This window comes from Acartia tonsa, chromosome 1 (assembly GCF_053477335.1).
Source record: "Acartia tonsa isolate MP-2025a chromosome 1, ASM5347733v1, whole genome shotgun sequence".
Classification (NCBI taxonomy): Eukaryota; Metazoa; Arthropoda; class Copepoda; order Calanoida; family Acartiidae; genus Acartia; species Acartia tonsa.
The window spans coordinates 25448933-25473209 of record NC_137260.1 but is presented as its reverse complement, the minus strand read 5'-3'; the positions used below and the strand labels follow the sequence as shown (position 1 = coordinate 25473209).

General features: G+C 29.8%; 2 protein-coding genes across 4 annotated transcripts in view; both read right to left on the bottom strand.

The window, feature by feature from the left end:
* LOC145315860 (uncharacterized) overlaps positions 1-5183 on the bottom strand; it is a 118774-nt gene extending 113591 nt beyond the window's left edge. For all 3 annotated transcript variants that reach the window (XM_080156008.1, XM_080155993.1, XM_080156000.1), the window contains exon 1: positions 5141-5183. The gene's annotated coding sequence lies outside the window, so the exon portion shown is untranslated. The remainder of the gene's footprint in view (positions 1-5140) is intronic.
* The window catches only part of LOC145315890 (uncharacterized), a 262202-nt gene extending 248550 nt beyond the window's left edge, over positions 1-13652 (bottom strand). The window contains exon 1 of the mRNA XM_080156030.1: positions 13641-13652. The gene's annotated coding sequence lies outside the window, so the exon portion shown is untranslated. The remainder of the gene's footprint in view (positions 1-13640) is intronic.
* Between the last annotated feature and the right edge of the window lie 10625 nt (positions 13653-24277).

The following is a 24277-nucleotide window of genomic DNA, read 5'->3' as shown; positions in this document are numbered from 1 at the left end:
CCAATTTTCACACGTTTTATGGCACTGAATATTTTTCACCCCCTCCCTTCCCCATAAATATTTTGTCAAAGAAATTCTCACCCCTCTCTCGTAAATTAAGGAGGTATTGCATATAGAGAATTAAAAAGTTAAGCAAATGACTCTGTAGCTAAATCATTAAATCTTAAATCAATTAGAATGACTTTAATAACTAATTAAATTCAATGCCATACAAAATGAATAATTTCGTCTCAATTGGTGTTGATAAAATGCTATCATGCCTTTACTTTTTGCCTATTTAATTTGAATATAAAGCTACTCTATAGTTAAACAGTAAGTCATATGTTAAACAGATCTTTCATTCCATTTGCATTGTATTGGATAGAGGAAGTATAAATAAGAAATTTAAACTTTTACATTACCCTTTCCAACTAGCTTAATATCTTACTACTTTTTGTGTAATTAATTGTTTATTCTTACTTGTTAATAAGGCTTCTTAAATAGCTATGCCAAAAATCGACATCAAAAATTCTAAATTTAAAAAAGAAAGAATATTTTACCTTCATGGTCATTAAAGAAGAGAATGTTTAATTTGTATAATAGTTTGAGTTAAGATAAATGGGTGAGCACTGCAATATACATCTTTATTTAACTTAAAACAGAGTTTACCCATCCATGAACATATTCTACTTTCTTTTACATTTTCTCATTCATTTGGTGGGAATAATTCATTCTTTTAAAACAAGGACGACAACATCCATAAAAGCGAAGCATTAAATTAGACGGTATGGAAAACGAACATTTTAAAGTCTAAATTGTATATAAATGTGAATCAAAATTGCTGTTTAACGACATACTTACATTTTTTAAGGACTTGATTATGGAAATGCTTCGCTTATAACATTTTACCTTGTTGTCCTAGGAATCAAGTAAAAATCAATCTGAATGAATGATAATAGTTAAAAGAATAAATATTTACAATCCCTAACTGCTTATGATCGATGTACGTTATAATATTTTTGTGTTTGTTAATTTATCTGTTTGGAGTTTTACTAAATGACTGCATTTGTGCGATGGTCTGTGTGTATATGTTTGTACGTGTGTATATGTGTGTGTGTGTGTGTGTGTGTGTGTGTGTGAATGTAAGTGTGCGAGTGTAGTTATCTGTTTTGACGGAGTGACTGCATCATTTTAATGAGCCTGGGCTTTAACCAAAGTTTGGACCAATCAGGGATAAGTGGATTTATAAGTTAGCAAAAAATATCAAGTGTTATAAAAACTTTTCAGGAGTATTCTAATAATAGTGACGACACATCTAAAGGACTCTAAGGTCACTTTTACAAAGGCACGTGGAGGGGAAAGTTTACCTCCTTTATTATTTTATACCTTGAGAATATATATTTTTGTTGGGGGACCGTACTTTATTTCCAAGGTATATTAATCTCAAAAGGGTGTAATGTATCTTCCCGAATTACATACCCGGGGCCTATAAGAAGTAGTACTGTAAAGGAGAGCTTTATAACTTTAATCTAATGAGTTCTTTAATTAAGGCATAGAGACTGACAGTCAAGTATCCCGTAAATTTGTTATATCTTGCGTTCTAGACTTCAAGAAATCTTAACTTTAAAAAAATTTATAATTTGTTTATAAAATAGGAAAATTACAGCATGCAATGGCCTGCCTAAAAAATCATCCAATAATCCTTATGCTACATTTGTGATTTAAGTAAAGTTCAGTTTACTTATTCCAAACCCCCTGAAACTAGCCAACTAAAGCCCATGAGAGAAAATAAAGAGAGCTGATGAAAGAGAAAGGAAGAATTTCAAGGCTACTCCTGTAAATATGCAGATATATTATTTATATATCAAGTATGCTTGTTTGTAAAACTCATATATATAAAAATTTTAAATATGCATAACATTATACAATTTCATAACTGCATTTTATTTTTTTTCCATAAATACTGTTTGATTTTGTAATATAAGTAACAAAAATATCATTTAACTAGTCCTATTAATGTATAGGTTTATTATTTTTAAAGTCTATTGGGTTTTATATTTTTGTCGGATTGTTATTGATTCGTTATTTGTAGACATAATTGTCCTTGTTGGCTTAATAAAACTAAATAATCTATGTGAAAAACGTGAATTTTCTGTTGTATTTCTTTAAAGCACGAGAATTTGCCAATATTATATCTGTTTTCCAATTTAGAAATATGAATATTTAATGTTACCTAGACATAAACAAAGCGTTTGAGGAATTCGTCTGAGAGGAAAATCATTCTAGTGGATGTTTTTAGCAATTTTACAGTCTAGAGTTTTCTTAAAGATCTTTTAAAAACCCCTATGGATGCACGACATTTTATGTAAAACTAGCGGCTAGGCCTCTAGAGGCGAGGGGCGGGGGTAATCGACCCCTCCATTATCAATTGAAGTTTTAAAAAGAAATTTTTTGGGGGGGAGGGGAGTGTTTCTATGTGCAATTTCTCTTTTTAGGGTGGTTGATAAGTAATTATATACACATTTCTTTCAATGATAAAAAGACAGTCAAATTTCGCAACACTTTAATAAGAAATTAAAGTGAAAAGATATAATTTATAGAGTTGCCACGCCATAGAAAATAAAAAAAAAACTAACTATTTGGCTAACTTGGTGAAATGAAGCAAAAATGAAAACGTTGAGAGAAAGTTGTTTTTAAGTTTGTTGCAAAAATACAAGAGAACGACTCATGAAAGCAGTACAGTAAGAAGTAATAAGAAAATCCTTCATAAATTCAAAATTAAAATCTTGCTCTATAATGATCTAAATGACTTTAAAATAAAATAACCAAAAGAATAGGAGGTTTACATTTAATTTTATTGCTCGCCCCTAGCTTCAAGCCCAATGAAGGCCGAGAGTAGTAAATGGAATTCCATATATATTTAATTTTTATTTAAACAAAAAAAGTTAATATTTCTCTGAGGTCAAACTGTGTAGTATATCTATAAGATAATCGTTGGATCCAGCAATTCAAGAAATTTTACTTTTCTTACATAAACAGGATCCATGTTTAATAGTTGAAACTTCTGTATTCAAATTAAAAAATAATCTAAACAAACTGGTTTCTGAAAATATGTTTAATAAATTAGAAAAACCTTTTTCATAGATCTACCCTTTTCATTTATAATTCTGGTGAAAGCTAAACAGAGATGCAGTTCAAATAACTCAATTCAAATTTTACAAGAAATTGCAAATAAAAATTGAGCTTGAAATTGTGTAATATTTTGTAAAAATCCGCATTTACATACATTTCATATCTTCAAAACACAAACTTTGTATTTTTCATGTATTATATAGCTATTTGAATGCATAGATCTTTTTATAATTATTGTCTTCTACGTCGTCAGTATGTGAGCTATAGTTTAGTCGGCCGGATTTAAGCCAAAATGATCATCAAATTTAATTTGGACCTTATTTCATCCAGGAGAGGTTAAAAAGCAAAAGCGCATAAAAAAAACTTGCCAAAAAAATAATAAGATTATTGGTGATTTTATATTGGACTCAATTTTTAAGAACATTAAAAGTCTTGGCATGTACAAAGCTAATCATAGAAAAGCTTTGATTTGAAAATTTTGGCAAATCTACAATAAGAGTTCAATGTTTTTAATTTTATTTAGATAATTCAATATGCGCATTTTCGTTTCAATTTTAAGGTTGTTGTCCTTGTTGAAGTAAAATTAAGAATTATACAAATGAGGTCAATTTTGAAGTAAAATTGTTATGCAGATATCATTTGTGGTTACAGTAACTTCATTTATATTTTTATTCAACAACAAAAAATAGCAATTAAAAGGGTCAACAAGGGCGTATACTTTCTAATGTTCTACAACTTTTGAGTTTATATAAAGTAGTGCTTTTTATTTGATAGAAATAAGATGAGAAAATTTTCAAAAGTAATATTTTGCCATTGTACTAAAGGAAAAATCTGGGCTAACTAGCAACCCTAATGCCGTCAATTAAAAATCTATTAGGTGTTTTAAAAGCTATTTTTTAGGAAGATGTTTATACATACAGCTAATTAGTTGTAAAGTTGTCTGTCTAGTAAATTACTGGTTGTTTTCGAACCAAAAAGAAAAAAATTCGATGCTTTTTTGGGTCAGGAAAGAAGATTGAATAAAAAATAAAACCGATACAAAAGGTCTCGGCAGCAACGTAGTTTATGATGCTGGAAACCCCTTATCAAAACTCTATGATTGTAAAATTTGCTTAAAGAGAACTGTCTATACCCACCGTTTTCACCTTATTAGTTCTTTGCTATCCAAGTTAGAAATACAAGCATAAAATTCTAACGGGGGGAGGGATAGGTGCAGAAATTAATTTATCTGTAATTGTCCCATTCCTGAATAATAATATCTTTTGTATTAATATATGTATTAATGAAACATAATGACAGTCTTGTTAAAAATATATTAGTATTCCACCAGAATTTATTAATAAATAAAAATAATAATTGTATATATTTATTTCACCACGAGGAATCTATTAACCATTTTTTCCTCAATAATTGACTATTGTTTTTTAAGAAAACAATTCTTTTATTTGAAAGTAAAGCTTTTTAAAACTACAGTAATAAAAATTGTTTTCACATGCTAAAATTCATCTTCCAATTTTGAAATAAAACTTATAAAATAAACTTTATTTTTAAAAATGACTTATCTTTTCCATAAATTACATAATTAATAATTATCCTTAAATTTGCTTTATGTAGTATAACAATTAAAATGTTACTACTGGAAGATAATTTGTTACAAAATTGTTGTAATTTGTGAGGTGATTAATAATTCATACTTGTTTTTGTCAATTGCAAGGCACCTCCAACTTATGGCAGTTCCAATAGATTTTTTAATTTTATACAATCACAATAAAGTTATATTCTTGTGTTTATTGTATTGTGTTGTGACACTAAAATTTTGTAGATTCTTTAGAAACAATCATTTTTGCAAATTGTACTTAATAATGATAACTTTCTTTTGTATATTTTGTCACCTTTTAAATAACATTAAACTTTTTAAACAAAACAAAAAATACAAAGTCATAGGGAAAAAAACAAGGATGAAAATATCAACAAGTAGCGAAGACGGACATTTCAAATTCAAGAGTAGCTTAGTTACTAAAAATCCTACCTTCACTATAATCCATAGTTATGAAACATCCTTTAACTTTTCTGAAATGATATGATACAATAAAATACAAATCTTATATCATTAGGCAACACGATGTTTGTCTGTCTAATAATCTGTTTTAAATAGAATTAAAATGAACAAATAAAAAATGAAAATATTAACAAAGTTTCAACTATCATTTGACATACCCTCTAAATTTATCAGAATTAACGTTGGTTTCCCTCAAAGTTCCTAGTCAGGAGATCCCCCTCTTACTTATTTTGAAATAAAATAAAAATAAGAGGGGGGGGGGGGTGCGTTTGTGTGTTATTACTTTAGGTCATGTTAGGATAGGTTGAATTGGGTACGAGTAGCCCAACAGAGTTCAGGCACAGACGGTGCTCGATAAGCACTTTAGGGGAAATCAACAGAGTAATGTTACATACTTAAGAATTAAAATACAGTTTTACTGAGGGGATTGAAGCTTTAAAGAAAAATCAGAGATATTAAAGTTTTATATATTCAATGAATATCTTTTTGTTTTTATTGTATTGATTAAACCGCCTGCAAGACCTTGATTAAAGTCTACACTTTGCGGTTTATTACACAAATATATTCTAAAATATTAATATTAAATATTTAAAAGTTTCTATGATAAAAGAAATAGGACAATTTATGTAAAGATAATTATTTAACAGAATGGTCTATTAAAAAATGTATTGTATCAAATAATAATTAATTCGCCAAGCACAAAAAAAAATTTAAAAAGAATCAATCCGAATAGAAAAAGACCCCTTAACGCCTGATTCTAATGAAGCTCATCAATTATAAGAAATTGGTTCAAGTATATAGAAGTATTATAACTATATACATAAACAGGCTGGGAGGGGAGACATAAGTTGTGCTATCACTGCATACTTTTGAACTACAGTATGTTTTATATTCGCAAAAAAATAAGACCGAAAACGGGTATAGAAGCGTAGATATATCTATATGATTTAATGATCCTACGACAAACGCAAGAGTCCCAAACGTCGGAGTGGACAAACGTAGGAGTGGACACTTAACCTAACCTAACCTATTTTAGACCATCTTATTTTTAGTATTTTTAAGATTCATTGTCTCACCCCCCCCCCCCCTCCTTAGGAAATTTGAAGAAGAAATGTTTTTTATGTACAATCTTTTAAAACTTGAAATGGTATTTCTTTCTGTCACTTTTATAAAGTGAATTTTTAAAAAAAATATATAAATATAAAACAGTTGTTATCTAACATGTAATAATCTAAGGGCACTCTGGGAGCATTTTCTCAAGTAGCAGTAAACAACACTTCTCAGTCAGTCGGTTAATCAGGGAATCATTGAGTTAAGTAAATAGTTATAAAGATGCTATAATTTGTGGAAGTGATGACACACCAAACCATGAATTTTTAATGCAACAAATGTGTCATAATTTCATATAATAAACACAAATTTCAAGTAAAATATCAAACCATATGTCTAGGTTGTAATTTGGGTATCAAGGAAGATTGTGTCCATTAGTAGCGCAGTTGAAACTAGATGTTTTATGAAAAAGAAGAGAAAAGAGAAATACAATAACACAGTTTATATTATTTAATTTATATGAAGAAAAAAAACTTCCAAAAAGATTAAATATATTAATAAAAACACATAATTAAATTCTTAATAAATTCAAAAGATTATGTAAATTTAAATATTAGGATTTAGGATAGTCCTGTTTAAGAGAGCTTATAAGATGAAGAGACATGAAGTAGTAAACTTTTTAAAATACGTAACATTAAATAAATCCAAAAGATGCTTCATGAATTAGGATTGTTAAAGTACATAGATTTGTTTGCTGCTAAGTAAGACGCGTGAATTGCATTGAAGGGAAACAAATGAAACACAAACAAATAAGGGTCTACCTACAGCTATTTCTAAAACGTTTTATAAACTAACAAAATCTCATTCTTGTTGACCGATAAGTATTTTATAACTGTTGGCCTTACTTTGTAATCTTGCATTGACAGTGATTCACCAGTTGGGTGTGAAACCATTAGGGAGTAAAAATGGAGATTGCACGCCTTGCCAATTCAATTTTAAGGTGGATAATATTTAGTTTACACCTCTCTACACCCCAACCCCGCACGCCACTGGTTGCACTTATTTTAGAATTGAAATACTTAAATATAGGAATTTTCCTTTTGTTGGAATTTTGTATTAAACCAGTTAAAGATGATTTATGGACCTTCACAATGTTTATTTTCATTTTCATGTCTTTTCCAGCCCATTTAGCCAACTTTAATCATCTTTTACCAAATTATATAGAGTATTAAAGCCAGCTGGAAAAGAAATAATATAACAATGTCACATGAAGGTACAAGTAACCGAAGAGAACAATAAAAATTAATTTTAAATGACCATAAAGAAGTTGAGGCCTAAAACTACAGATTTTCATCTCATTTGCGAATTAATTTGTTTTATGTTATAAGTAACAAAGCTTTCCTATAAATTGATCAACATCAGTTGCTAAAACTATTAAAAATGCCAGATCTTAAATTTATTAAAAATTTAATTAATTTTAGCTTGATTACTTGCTTGTCTTAAGCTATGTCAAAAGATTAGAACTATCCTATAATATAAATTAATTGGAACTGATGATCTATTTTTATAGAGAAACATATGTATTCCGCCAATGAATAGTTAAAAAATTAAATGTGTTTATACATATAATAATAATATAATGTAAAGTAGTAAGTTTTTTTGTCTGTAGCTAATGATTTCGAAAGCTACTGAACCGATTGAGATCCCTATTTTATAGAAGCTTCTTAGAGGTCCATTGATGGTTTTAGGCTATTTAATTTTATATTTCTGTTTGGTTTTAGTCTAACCATACACCTTAGAATACAGGGCTTCTAGATTCTAGGAGCACAGCCGCTAGTTTTGCTATAGTCAATAGTTAACACCAGGAAAATAGCAGCTGCGCTCAAAAAAAACAACCTTGTTTTTGTTATTCTTAAAGGGAAAAAAAAGTAGAGTAGAAATGATAAAAATATAAAAATGTAAATATTGAAGACAGAATTACACTTGACCACAAATTTATTCATCCAAAATTTAGTTTTTATCTGGCAAAAATAATACAAAATAAATATAAGAGTAAGCGATTTTTTTAAGGAAAAATGTTAAAATAATTTTTAACATGATATAGAAATTGTTAAAAATACATAAATGAATTGATTGGATGCAAACTTTTGCAGCTTTTGAATTTAATTAACTGTCCCATCTAATAAAGAAATTAAATTGATAAGCCACAAAAAAAACTTAATAAAGAATTAAATAAAAAAATAAATATAACCATTAACATTAACATTCTATTCAATAAAGCAATTAGAATTTAATGTAAATATTATTGTGTTAAAAAAATGCATTAAATAGCCATAAACAAGATGAAATGTTTCAAATTGAAAGCTAAAGACCATTAAATTGTGAAATTAAACTGTTGAAAATGGTGAAATATAAATTGTTATCAAGAAACCAGCCAACAAAATAGTGTTCCGCCAATTATACACAATTTTTCAGCTTAAATAAAAGCTAGTTTTTAGGAAGATTAATTTTTTATCCTAAGACAAAAAAACTCACCCTTGTGTAAGACTTACAAGTCCCCTACGGCTTATATATAAATGCAATGGACTTAATATATGAGTGCTAGCGAAGCCATAGTTTCTTAGTCTTTGGACCTAGTAAGTCATGGAATTGGACGAAACACTTTTTTATAGACACTAGGGCCAGCTAAAGCTCTAAGTTTAAGCACTTTTTGTTTTGATATTCTGTCTCATATGAGCAAGAATTGTAAAAAACTTTAGAATAAGAATTTTCTTGGCCAATAAGCAGGCGCAAACAAATTCTTTTGAAGTTCATTCTTACAGCTAAAGATTTAACAGTGAAAGCTTTGGTTCTCTAAAGTCAATTTTTGCTGTATCGCAACAAGTACTATTTTGTTACCTGCGCAAAACGTGTTTGTTTGCAGGAGTATTGGAACACCATCAAAATTAGAACGGAAATTTATAATTTTCTTATGAATACAAATCTTATTTTCATTTTTCTTCTAACATTCAAATAAAAATAAAATAGAATATCAACCCTGGCAAAGCTAGAAGCACTCTTTTGACATAAAATTTCTATGGTTTATACTAATTATAATTAATAACTAATGGTTTATAATAATTATACTAATTATGTGAAATTAAGATTAAAAAGCATAGGAACTCTAAGCATAACCCTACCGTCTTTACGTCCATTTAGTGCGAAGGAGAATGTGAGCTTTAGTGAGGTGTAGAGGTGTGAGCTTAGGGTGGTTGAATACAGACAACAAGAGGGGTGTTATTTTTTGTCAGGGGGACAAATACACCCCCTAAATATATAACCCATTACAAAATCAACTTACTCAATCGTCAAAAAATAATTATTTGACTGATAAATTGCCTCATCAAAAGGGGGGTGTGACTTTTTAGACTTAACACTCCTTTGGTTGTTTTAGGAGGTGTAGTGTAGACCCTCGTTATTGGGGTCTTTTTTAAACGTGTAAACATCAATTGGTACCTATTTTACTTATCGTAATAATCTAAAGTTTTTGAATAATGATTCTCTATTAGAACCATCTAATAAGCAAGTTGATGCGTAGAAACCTGTTTAGTGTTTTTATGTTATTTTATTTCATATTTACATAAAAATTTTGTTCTGATTTCGATTCTTCGAAATATAAACAAAAACTAAAGCACTGTCACTCTAAAATAATTCTATTATGTTTGTTTTTCCGTCTTATTTGTAGAGCTTTGCTTTCATGGACGTTATCATCCTTGTTTTTATGTGCAATAAGTCATTTCTGGCTTGTTCTTCTAACTTTTTATGTTTTATTTTTATTTTCCAGAATATTTTTTTATTTCTATAGTAAAATGTAGGGGAATGTTTTATTGAATTTATTTTGTATTGTAGGAATTTGCATATATTTCAATTCTACAGGAACATAGTACTATAATATAGAATACGAGTATAGTATACAATATTTAAGTGAAGACTTTATACATTTAGTTATCGTCCTATCCATATTAAACTATGCATCAAGAATCTATAACTATGATTAAGTTTGAAAGCTTAGATTATCTTGAGCATTACTTAAACGTTAAAATGTCCATTTTAGACATGTTAGATTTTAAAAATCTATTCAATCCCATTTTTTACATTTTAGGCTAGATCATTTAACTTGTTTTAAATCCTATTTTTAAATGAAAAAATGTTAGTTCATTAATGAAACCATTTTTTTGAAATATTAAGTTTTTGCCTTCACGCTTAAAAAAATCTTAGGATTGGATACTACTGCATATGCAGGTTAGTTAAAAATCCAGAGTGAAAAAATTGGAAGTCTTTGAAAATCTGACAATTATTCTTATGATCGCGTCAACTTTGGACACATCCCACATACATATCAGGAATCTGAAAGGATATGACAATGGCCGATAAATTGATGTTCATCCCCGATGATGATACATAGAATTACACCTTCTGTGGATAACAATTATTGGTTGAAACGTTTGGACAATGAACTTAATGATCCAAACAATCAAAATTCACTAAAAATCCCCAAAGTTGTTAAGCCAAAGAATATGAAAACGCTGTTATAAAACTTTAGGGACTAGTGTAATAAATAGTCTATTGTACCCTCTCTCTTTCTGTTTAGTCAGACAACGGATTATATTCAAACTCAAATAATTATCCAATTTGGAGTTTTCAAAAGTTATATAAAATTAATTTTTATAAATTATTTCTAACATGTGTAAACAAGATTAGCAAAAATAAAACTTTTAGTAAAAAGTTTTTGTGGTACTTTATCTTAGTAAAACTATTTACTTTATATTTCTACAAAAAAAATTACAAATATAATAATCAGAGAGAGAGAGGGGGGGAAATGGGCTGTTGATTTCCCAAAGTTATATAATATCGTTTTCTTATTGGTTCTTATTGGTTGGTTCGTAATTGAGTGTCCAAACGTTTAAACCAATAATTCAAATCTACAAGAGGTGTAATTTTGTGTATCATCATTGGGGATGCACATCAATTTATCGGCCATTATCTTATCCTTTCAGATCCCTGTATAATAATAAAAATATAAATTGTTTAATTTGTGTTGACAGTAATTTCAATATGTCGACTATATGGTAATAAACGAAAGTGGTCATCACTGAGTTATTATTGATTTTCGTTTTTTAATATCATAGTGGAAGCAGCTTACAGTGCCTAATATTAAATGACGTCATACAATATAAATGACCCATGATAGGCCAGTTTACATTTTACTGTTGGCCAATTACAATGTATGCATACTGGCCTATCATTTGTAATTTTTATTGTATTACCATTGGTCAGTTATAATGTATACTGGCCTATCATTGGTCATTTGTATTTTTATTAGGAACTATAAGCTGCTTCTAAATCTTAAAGTGGATGCTTGCAAATTATGTACCATGTTTTTAGAACATTTATCAATAGATCTTTGCATTTTTTAAAAAGTGCAATCCATCGATTCTATAAAACATAGAAAAAATATAAAAAGTAAAAACATAAACGATGAAATCTTTTTTAAAACCTTGAATGTAGGACAAAAAAATCTTCCTTTATATACCCCCTAAAAAATTATACAAGTAATTTAAAAATGCGTGTATTTTCAGTTAATTTAACAACTGGCTACCTTACTTATTGAATTTTAAAGATATCATTCTCATTGTCGGCATTTTAGATTTTGACGCGTATAGCTCAAGAAATACAACGTTCGTTAGGCCTATTCGGTCATTTACTGTGCATTCCTTCCTTTATTAATTCCGGCTATTCCTGATTATTGCATTAACGTCCTTGTTTTTGCAGCTTTTCATTTTGAACTTTATTCTAAATATCTCAAATCTATACAAAATATTATTTCAACTGGAATATGTTTTCTTTCAACATTTGAATTATTTTGTGCACATTCAAAATGCAAAAGATTATCGTTTAAGACTTGATGAAATTTGCTTTCAATTTAAAAGACAATGTAAATATTTGTAGAATAATACAATTCTATTATTTTGCATACAGAAATTGACAGGGAAGAAAAGGGGAGAAAAAAAGAATAACAAGGATGAAAGAATAGAAAAATCGGATGCGAATTTAAACAATTAGCAAGAAAAAAAGCATAAAAATCAAAACATTGATTTCAAACAAACAGAAAAAGTACATGTACAAAAAGAAAAAAGCGACGAATAGTTATTCAGCGTTCCACGGATATTAAAATGAAATATTATTAAGTTTTATTAGCTCCAAGGGGCCGGAGGTCCGGGTAACAAAACTGGTATTAATTTTATGAATTTTTTTAAAATTGTGAATATTTATCGGTTTCTAGACAATACTGTAAAAAAAACTTATAGAAAGGCAACACATCTAAAAAGACAAAAAGGGGAAATATAAAGCAAAAAAAGAGAGAGAAAGCGAGGGTTGGTAAGAAAAGGAGGTTATAAAAACAATTGGTTTAAATGTTTTTCCGCTTGACAATACTGCTTTATGTATATTCTATGCCTTTTATTTCACAATTTTAGGAATAAAATCTGCCTTTATTGTAAAGAAATAAAAGGTATAATATTCTTTCCCGTATCGCTCTGAAACCGATTAATATTCGCTGGATTAGAACCGGTTGTAAGCCATACTGAAGAATCATGTATCGTAACATATCCAATTTTTTACGAATATGAAAATGTAACATCATAAGATTAAAACCAGTTTTTTAGTCTTATAATTGTACATTTCTATATCCGCGGAAAGCTGTTAAAATACGATGCGAGAAATAACTATCATAATATGTAGATTTTTTTACGTAGTAAAAGTTTTAAATCACATGATAAATGAAAGAAGCAATGATTGATAGGCCCTGGCCCATGTAAAGCAATTATGTATAACAGATGATAGAACAGGTGTCTAAAGAGAGCTATGGAGAGGCTTTGCAACTAAAAATATTTGCTTACATAAAACCAAAACTCTTGTAAGCCATTTGCATAAAACTTAAAACAACTTTTAGCAAAACTTTCAACATTATATGTAAAAATATAAACAAAATAAAAACTTAAATTTCAACAGCATTTAAAAACATTAGCTTCAAAGTACAGAATCAAATAAAAAGTTAAAATCCATGAAATTTGTAGCAAGCTTTACATGTCATGTTGTTCAAATGCATTTTAAGATTGTTTTTATAAACTCAGTTGCTAATCGATAATAGTTATTTATCGCACTGTTTGCAGTCAACTTTCTGTGGACTTTTAATTAAAAAATAATAGGATTAAAACCAGATTTGTTAGCCCCGATCGCCCGAAGGACCAGACTAATAAAATTAGTATTTTTATTTTATTTTAAAGTTAGTATGTTTTTCAACCTATTTTTTAAAAAAATACACTTTTCAAATACTTGAAGATATTTCGATTTTAGCAATCATTTTCAATTTATTTTGTCTCTTGTAGAAGTGAATCAAGCAATATTGGCTTGGTCGTTTTATTTTGAAAGTTGTCGTAAACTTCTGTAATAAGATGCATGATTTTTCAGATTGGCTGAGAACCGGCTCTAATCCAACGGATATTAATCTGTTTATATCTTGTCAGATTGATAAAACATTTAAAGCTTTTCTTAAAATTGTATACAGACAGGTCCAGTGGTTTCCTATATATAATTCAAATTTAACAATCTTATTCTATTATATAAAGAAGTAAGGTTTTTTGTCTTGAGGTTAAGATCCTAATAACTACTGATCCAATAGGGTTCTAGGGTTTTAGGTAATCTTCACATAGGTCCTGTGATGGTTATTTTACTTTCAGAATTGAAGTCTTGGAATTGTTTTAAGCTACATTTTTTTTCCTTTCTCTACCCCTTAGAATATAAAGCCCCTTGAGTAGTTTACATATTTGATATATTTATTCGTTTATCCCAGCTAGTTTGTTATACTCTTTCCAGATGAACTGAATATTAGTTTCCGAAAGTGTGCGTAGCTTCCGAGTCCTATCTCAATATTTGCTACTAGCAAAAGAAGCTTCAAACTTAAAAAAAAAATCAAAATTTTAAAAATTTAAAATTTTGAATGTATAATGTATAAATCGTTTATACATTAAATCGCTTTTCCATTTGACCGGAGTCGCTGAAAATAGGGTCTGCAATAATTGGGTAATTGCAATCTGCTGTACACTTTAGGAAACTAGGGCTCGAATAGGAAATCCATTTTCAGCTGATCTCTTTCCAATATCAGTTTTGTCTTATTTATTTGCCTATCCATTTTACAAATTATTAAATTTTACAAACTTTCAGTCATAAAATTCAATCCCTACGAAGTATATACAATATACATACATAAACTGTAAAAAAAAAAGTATTTCTCGTATTCATTCGAATCCGGTGGATAGGAACCGGTTCTCATCCATACGAAAAAACTATGTCCAGCATCGTATTATATCCAGCTTTCTACGAATATAAAAATGTACAATCATAAGATTAAAACCAGATTTTTTAGCCCGTGCATTCGGCTGAAAAACTGGTTTTAATCTTATAATTGTACATTCTATATCCACGGAAAGCTGTTTATAATACGATGTAAGAAATAAATATTCCTGTATATTTATGTATTTTGTCTCTAGCGGCTACACCCCTAGAGGCCTCTGGCAGCACTTTAAAATATTGTTTTGTAAAAAATGTTTCCTACGCCAGTGGCAGTCTCTAGCGGCAATTTTGGTATTTATTTTCTATGTGCGATTTCTCCTGGTAGGGTAGTAGTACTCTATCCTAAAATAATTAAAAATCTTCCCAAGAACTATGAGAAGCTAAGTTGTAAAAGAGAAACAACACAGACAGACACAGACACACACACATCCTGTTGCTTTTATAAAAGGATAAGAAAACATTAATTGTTAAAATAATCTTATGTGGAGTTGAAAAAAAATTTCTTTGCAATAAACTGAGGTGGATTCTTTTAAAAATTTGCCCCACTAATCGCTTAGTTTTGTTTAATTTTTGTAGATTTTTAATGTGATTTTGGTGGATTTTTCACTAAAACAATTTTGCCCCACTAAGCGATTAGTGGGGCAAATTTTTTTTAAGAATCCACCTCTGGTGACTTTTTTCGTATTTAAGATCTCGTAAATAGCTGGACTGATCTTTTACAATTTTAGGGAACTGTTGTACAAAAAATATGGTGCTATCAAAAACTTTTTATTTTTTCAAACGACGATCATATCATTAGGTTTCTTTGGTACTTGCTTACATGTGGTAGACTGGAGCACCGAAACCCCCCCCCCCCGCTTAGTTTTGACAAAAATCAAAAATAAGGGGGGGGTAGTTTTTTAATGTCTGGAAAACGGCAAGGAGGGAAAAAGCTCCGCAAGGCAAAGACTTAACCCCCCCCCCCCTTAATTTTGAAGAAAATCAAAAATAAGGGGGGGGGTAGTTTTTTCACTGTACAACACGCCAGAAAGTTGAGTGAGGTAAATCAAGAAAATCCAGTATACCAGAGTATTTTTTATTTTTGTCAAAACTAAGCGGGGGGGGGGGGGGTTTCGGTGCTCCGGTCTTCACATGTAAGCAAGCACCGTTTCTTTTATTAACAGCTTTCAATATTAAAGGCCTCAAGGTAAATCCCAAAATTGTAACGGTAGACGAGTAAGCTTTCCCAAGAGGCTGTAGCCTTATTAAACCACTTAAATTTTAAATAAATCACCGTATTGTAATAAAATATAGACGTTTAGTTTTACATTTGGTTTCAAATATCCTTTGCCCCTGTAATGTACTTTTTGCTTATTTAAAAATTTTATTAAAAGTTTTTTTTTACAGTGAAAATACATGATACAAGTTTTCATATTAAAACTTTTCTACCAAAGTTAATTTTTCTATTTAGGATATTTTCACTAGAAAATATAACAAGAAAAGTAAACTAACTTTTTCTTCTCTTTGAAAGATTTTACTTTCCCTAACTAAAAGTATATATTTTTGAAATATTCATAATTAAAAAAAAAACAGTTTATCAACATGAGGTGGAGGGTAAAAGAATCATGAACCCTACCCCCTTCCCAAACTCAAATTACCCCCAAAAGCTTGGACGTCATTGATATCAAGGTCCATTCTTATTCCCAAGAACCAAAAATTCCAAAGAAAAGTATAATTTTACTTGTGCGTTCACTCGCCGTACACTCCCAATTTATTATTTGTGGCACATCGGAAATAGAAAATTTTTCTATCCCAACTTATTAGCCAGTTGAAAAATTTTATAATTTAATAACAATGTCAAAATGTATTGTTTGTGATATTCTAAGAAACATTTTTTTTTAAATTGGTGAAAGAATGACATAACACAATGGTTGTCGTTTATATGACACAAGGCAAATGGCCTATACGTTTAGTCGCTATTTCAAGCTAAACATAAGCCCTATTTTACTACCACTTTCTTATGACGTTACCAATAGAGGCAAAACAGTTTTCAGATGAAAAAACCTACTTGGGTTCTTATTTTTACAATTGTTTTTTTTTCTTGGAGCGTGTAATATAATCAGCGTGAGAGAAAAAAGCTGTGTGTCTTATTAGCCAAATAAAATATTGGCATGCTACATTACATTACACATTGGAAATATCCTTTCAGGCACAAAAAGACCTCATAATTCACCCCTCCCGGCTTCCACAAAAAGATTTATGGGGTTGGGGAGTGTCTATCATTTCATTTCGATCAATGTCATTTTAAAAATATTTCAGCCAGAATTAAATCAATTTAGGTGCGATTAGGTTAAAGGCAGACCCCATTAATAAGTTCCCATGGGTTTAAAGTCCCTAAGGTTTATGGCTACTGGTAGGAGCTAAGTAAGATTACTTGGTAGTATTGACCAACAGAAAATCTTGGTAATATTCACAGAAACATTTTACATTTTCCTTGATTTTTCGTCAACATTCCTTTCTGTGATCTCCCTTTTCTTAATTTGCAACAAATTAAAAAAAGGGAGGGGGGGAGAGTAAGAAACACCAATGCTTTGAGGGATAATACCAAGTTATCATATACATTTATTATTTATACACATTATTTTTAGCACGTAGTAGAAAAGCTACTCTAAAAGTTGTTTTGGCTTGTCATAAAAATTGAACTCGCCTTATAAAAAGGAATATATTATGAAATTTCTAGGAATATATAATAAAATGTTAATTAAATTGCTCTACAGCTAAGTTTACGGTTTCTTTAGGAAACCTATTTTAGATTTTAAAATAAAAAAAATATGAACAAAAATGCACATTGTGACTTAAAAGGTTCTTTTAAATTTTTTAGCAAAGGATTTCATCTAAAAATGTAGCAAAGCTGTAATCTTATTTTTGCATTTTTATTTTTTACCCAAATAAGGAAAATGGAAAAAAGGATTATTCTTTTATCTCATACGAGTATTTCTACCATATTTATTGTATTTTTATACAAATTATGTCTTTTTTAACCTGTACATATTATATAAAGTATATTCTATTATTTATGTTTGTATAATAAACATATTAATACAATGTTTTTCCAGGGATTTCAGAGGCAATAAAAAGTAAAAAATATTTTTTAGTCTTTTATATCTTGCGTGTATGTGGAAGGGTGTATTTAAAAATTATTTAAAAATTCTAAAACTGGATTAGTTACTAAAAAGTGTTTATGGCTAACAAAATATCGACTAGCCCCGAAACGCTGGAAAGTGTCAGGTGTGACGTCATAAAAAATACGCTTTAGGGGTTTCCTCTCCCACTTCTTCTCACATCCCTCCTTTTTAGACATAGTTCTATGACGTCACCCATGACACTTTTCAGCGCTTCCTAGCCACTTTTCTAATCTTATAATTGATTATTTGGCTAATATTTATGTGGAATAATATGTGTATCCCTAAATGATTGAAAATATTGTACTTAATTCCAATATATCTGGCATTTGTGTATCTTACATGTAACTAGAACTTGTACTGTCAAAAAAATAGGTTAGGCAGGTAAATACAGATATATTTCTTTTTAATGGAAACGGGAATATGTCAACTGCAGAAAAACTAATTTTCCTCCAAAACCTACTCTAATCATTCTAACAAACTATAAGAAGAATACTGTCTTTTAATGTGAAAAATATAAAATAGTTTTTTTAGTATCTTATTATAGACATATTTCCATGACTATTAAAATGCAAATATATAACCTTACACCAGTTATGTTAGCCCAGATTGTTATGATTTTTATTTTAATATTCTTGGAAAATGGAACCGGTTCTAATCCAGAGGATAATAGTTGGTTACGAATCCATACGGGAAACCCTTTTCCGCGACAGATAATCACCGATTTGAATTGACTTGAGTCATGTTATTTAAATATATTTTTTTTTAATTTGGACAATGTCATTTTTTATCTGAAGCTTAAGATCTCAATAACTACTTAACCGATTGAGGTATTTTAGGTAAGATTCCAATAGGTCTTGGGATGGTTTTAAGCTATTTTTTGGAACCTATCTGCCTCATAGAAAACAGAGCCCCTAGATGCTAGGGGCCTAGACGCTATTATGATTTTATTATAACAAAAGAAAATATTTTATCTGATATCGTTTGGCTGATTCTGAAGGGTATAATTGTTATATCGAAATATAACTTTTAGTAATTAGACAATACAACCTTTTGGAGTAAATTCTTATTAACCTCTTGGGAGTTTGTATATATGGTAAGAAAAATGGCCTAAAACCATCCAAAGACGTTAGACATAAATTACTCTGAAACAATTGCGGGATTGTTGTTTATCCTCCCTAAAATGGATGACTAAATCAGTTCAGTGGATAGTGAGATCTTGACTAACAGACATGAGACTTACTACTTTATATCAGAAGACTTAAAAATCAAAGTTTGTTATATTTTCAAAAATCATCTGAATAAAATCATCCAAAGAATTTATAAAATATTCTACAAATGGATTACTATAGATAATGGTTGGGAAGATACAACTTTAAACAAAACTAAATCAACCATAAAAAAAATTTGAATAAAGTCTTTCTTAATCCGCCATGTTGCACACAATTATCCTAGTTATTATACTAAACGATTATATAAGAGCACCAAAAAAACTGTATACGAAGCATAATACATCTTAATGGCCAATAACTCATTGAGTTCTTTGATTTATAATACTTTTTATAGCTAGAAATATAGCAGCATACACAACATAAAGTCTGTATATATCCGTTAAAAAAAGGGATGGAATCAAAATAAACTAAGTAAGAAAATAATCAAATCAATAAACGTAAAATTTAGAAGAAAGCGAAGCTTTTTTAATAGAGTCGCTCCGTTCCTAACGGTTAGAGCGCTTTTCGAAAATTTGAACATTTTTTGTATGATATAATCATTCGTCTGATTTTTAAAATATTAATTCCTATTAAAACAAGGTACAATGTTATAAGTAAAGTATCTCTATAATCAAGTCATAATTATATAAGTATGTCCTTAGTTTTGCAATAGATTTACTTATATCTTAATTCTGCTTTTTTCAGTTCTGACACTCTACAAGTGTTAATGTTTGTTTGTCCTACCGTTTCAAAGCTTTGCTTTTATGGGTTTTGTTACCCTTGTTAATATCTTATGAAACAATGGAGGTAAAGATATTGAGATATTGACGGATACATTCTAGTTTTAGAGCAGCCGCGCTTCTAGAAATAAAGACCATTAAGCTACTTATCTATTTAAACAAACAAGGGTAATTGATTTATAATTAGTAGGAATATTTTATTTGTTTATACATTATTCTCAGCTTTTTTATAATTGCAGCTACTCTATGACTTAGATAGGTCCGTACTTGTCGACGATAATTTAAGTTTAAGTCATTTTAAAGTTAGCAAATGTAATTGGTTTAAACCAAAAATAGAGGAATAGCTGTATATTAAATGCTATTTTAAAGTCAAATTGACATAAATTATATTTTTAAGGATTGGAAACGCAACCGATTTTTGGGTGGTTTGGTCTGGGTGACAACTTTTCATTCCTTTTTGAAGGTGTTCATAGATACAAAGGCAATACGATAGTAGTAGAATAAACGTATCCCTGTAAGCTAAAATAATTTGGCCCTAAATAATTAGATTACTTTAATTTTAACAACTACTTTCTATTATGGGTTTAACCTTTCCTCTAAATGTTTTAAAGTATATTAGCTGCTAGTTTAAAGTTGGAAAAATCTTTGAAATCATTTTTAATATAAATAGCGGCTGTGCTCCTAGCTTTTAGGAGCTCTGTATTAGAAATGATGAGATAAGAAAAGAATTAGCCAAAAACCATCACAAGACTTAAATCCAAGAAAAGCCTAATACCGTACTGGGACCAATGTGAAGCTATAAAATAGGATGAGTTTCTTTGAAATTGTCTTTATCAATACAAAAAATAATGTATAAAGACATAATTGCGTAAAATTATTAAGAAACGTCGTAATTAAATCCTTTTGTTAACTTGTTATTAAAAAACTATTTTTAGTTTTTCTGCGTCAATACAATTTTTCTTCAAAATTACGAGATAAAAATGTTGAAAAAACATCAATATTTTTCTACAGTTATATGTATATAATTTCTATTTTTATTCATTATTTCATTAATTTGAAATTACTTTGATTAAAAGAAATTTATGCTAATTGGATGACGTCAAAAAGGCATTTCTAATAAGCTGCATATCCAATTTTTATATATCTTTTTTGTAATTTTCTATCCACTAAAAAATAATAAAATTAGGGATTTACCCCTATACTTTGTTGCTTATAATCATTCAAAGCTTAAAGGTATTTAATTTTTCTGCTTTTATAAGGATTTTTTGAATTTGTACATTAAATTACATTAAAAATATGTAATTGCTAAATAAAATTCCTAATAATTATTTTTTCCACACGTTTTGACTTATAAGTTTATTTTCAAGACATGGAAAAAAATAGTATTTAGGTATTTAAGACTTTTTTAGTGCATCAAAATTCAAAATTCAACAAAAGATACATTTTAAAATTTTACTGTTTAATACGTAATTCTATAAACTTTCTTTTCGATATTTTGAACCTCCTTAAATTTTGTTGTAAAGTTTATACGCTTGAATTAAAAGTTTTTAAAATGCACATTTATGAGTGAAGGAAGTATAAAAGGTGCTGTACGTACATGCAACATGAAGCATTGCCTAACCTAAATGTATCCGTCTTTGAAAAGGACAGTTGTTATATTTTTTTTTAATCAAACTATCTAACCTAAAATTATTGATATCTGTTTAATTTTAGGGAAAATTAAAATTTACAGCATCTTATTTGAAGAACAATTAATTACCTCTAACGTTACATTGCTTCTTAAATTTAGCTAGCTGTGTATCTTCCTAACAGTGAAGCGATTAAATACAATGTTTAGCGGTGTGTAGCGATGTGAGAGCTCAACTAAGAAAAACACAAGCCACTAAAGGAGAATAAATAGTTGGAGGGGATTACCGAAAAGTTGTCGGCCAAAAAATTCTAAGCTTTTCAATCAGGATGCTATAAATATATAATATCCTGAAAATTTAAACAGAGAACAATAGTTTCAGGTAAGATTGTTTATTTCCAAACACAAATTTATCTCAGACAGTCCTTTGAAAGTGTATGCAGCAATATTATTGAAGAAACTGCACTGAAAGTAAAACTCTGCTCTCCTACATCGCGGACACTGTACATCAGTTACAAACTTTTTATACACGAAGCATCTCTACAATTAGACTTAGTGGTCAGTTTGTAACAGAAATTCTTACGAATAGTTGAGATAGTTTGAAATTATACAATTCAAAGCATTGAATCACGAGTTCTGTAAAATTTAAAAAATATCTGAAGTAAATCTTTTATAAATATCCGGTAATATTGGTAATTCCTAAAACGATATGACAATGAGTTGAAGTAAAAAAAGAGCATTGAAAGTTTTTTTTTTAAAGCTGTTATGTTAAATTTGTAAACATTCATTTGTCAATTTCTGATTTGTTGCATTTTGCTATTATTAAAGTTAATATACTTGTTTATTAAGATTATATGTTGGATGTATTAAACATTATTGTTGTAATTTACAATAGTTTTATCACAATCACTTAATAATAATAGCTTCAGATGTATAGACAGACAGATAAATAACTTTCACTAATGGGTATAATTATAAACTAAACTTTTATCAATTATTCTAAAAATAGAAAATAAGAATATTTGGGTTTGTACTATATTCTTCACAGTGAAGGATTTAATTTAAAATAATTCAATATACAAAAAAATTAAAAATCACAGTTTAACAAATGCATGGGCATACACATGGCTCATTTTGGGCATGGTTCACTTTTTCAGATATGGATGACCCAGTAGGTCAGATTCCAGGTATAGTGTCCTGGTCATGCTGCCACTCTGGCATGGTATCACCAACTGGATCTGGATGGAGAGAGGAGAGGCTGTGGATGGATGGGTAGATAGATGAGTGAGTAGATTGATAGATTCTTTGGGTAGAAAGATAGTTGGATGGAACGCTCCTTCTCCTCTCTAAAAAAAACCAACACCGGCTTTTGATTCACCTTCCCATGCTCTATTCTGGCTCATTCTCTCTCTCTCTCTCTCTCTCTCTCTCTCTCTCTCTCTCTCTCTCTCTCTCTCTCTTCTCTCTCTTTCTCTCTCTCTCTCTTTCTCTCTCTCTCTCTCTCTCTCTCTCTCTCTCTCTCACTCACTTTCTTTCCTACTCTCTCTCTCTTTACGTCAGAGTCAGAGAGAGTAAGCGAACTAACCCACTCCCTCCCCAGGCTCCCCTGTCCTTCTCTATCTGTAATACTCTTTACTATAACCATTTCTCACACAACATTCTGTAAATGTATCAAGACAAACATGAGTTGTGTAGAAATAAGGGCTATACAGAGGGAAGAAAACCCTAATTGTTTAACTATTTTTATGCTAGGTGATATATTAGAGTAAAACACTAGAGAGGGAAAGGGTTAAATAACTGTATCTCCCCATCGCACTGTCCTTGTGCTAACTTTCAACTGGGTCATTGAAAATCAACCATTGGTGTGGTGTGCATTAACACAGCCAAGTAGCAGGAAATAAGTTGATAGCAGACGAATAAGGTCATTGATATAGGAAGGGAGGTAGTTATCTGTATATACATCTGCACTATAGATCTGTTGGAGATATCATAAATTTTCGATACGATCTTTATTGGGAGTTGCCAGTTTTCGATTATATGCATGAATGTCGTATTTTAAAAAATTTAAAATTTGTTACATTTTAAGAGCATTTATAAAAATTGTAATATTCAAAACCTCCTCTAGTTATTTCTGAAAATACTTCAAAGATGTAAAATATAAATAAAACTCCTGTTGAGAAAAAATAAGTTTTAGATTTTCTTAGAAGCATTCTGTAATTAACAGATTATTCAAAATAAGGTCCTGTTTCATGGTATGCCCTTCTCAATTGATTGGTATTACTCCAAATTGTTTGATTAATTTCAGGACAGATGTACTGACACTGAGTGTCTCTCTTACTATATAATTTTCTTTCCATCTCTCTTATTCTTCCCACTTCCCTTTTCTCTTTCCCACTTTACAACAACTTGACCCTCACCCCATGCCTCTCCTCTCACCTTCCCACGTCCCTATTTTCCTGCCTCCCCCTTGACATGGTTAGAATTGAAGCTGCAGAAAATGTTCGAGGAGAGAGAGAGAGAGAGAGAGAGAGAGAGAAGGAAAGAGACTAACAGGGAGAGAGAGAGAATCAGTAAGAGAAAAAGAGAGAGAGAGTTGTGGAGGTTGAGACTTTTTCAGACATTTGTCCGTTATTTTATGTCACTTGTGGTCATGCATTTTAACATTAATATAAACTAACATGAAATACTCTTACTTAAAAACATTGTAAAATCTTGTTCAAGCATAAAAAGGATCTCAAAAGGCCACGCATGCCAGACCTTAACCCCCATTTACTTTGGTTGAGCCATTTACATAAGAGAAGAGAATTGGGGTAACCCAAACCCTACAACACCCCCCCCCCCCCTCTCCATAAAAGAGTTAAACCAATCTACCGGCCCTCTTGCCTCCTCCCCCTCTTTATTAAACTTTTAACAATTTTTAGTAGTAA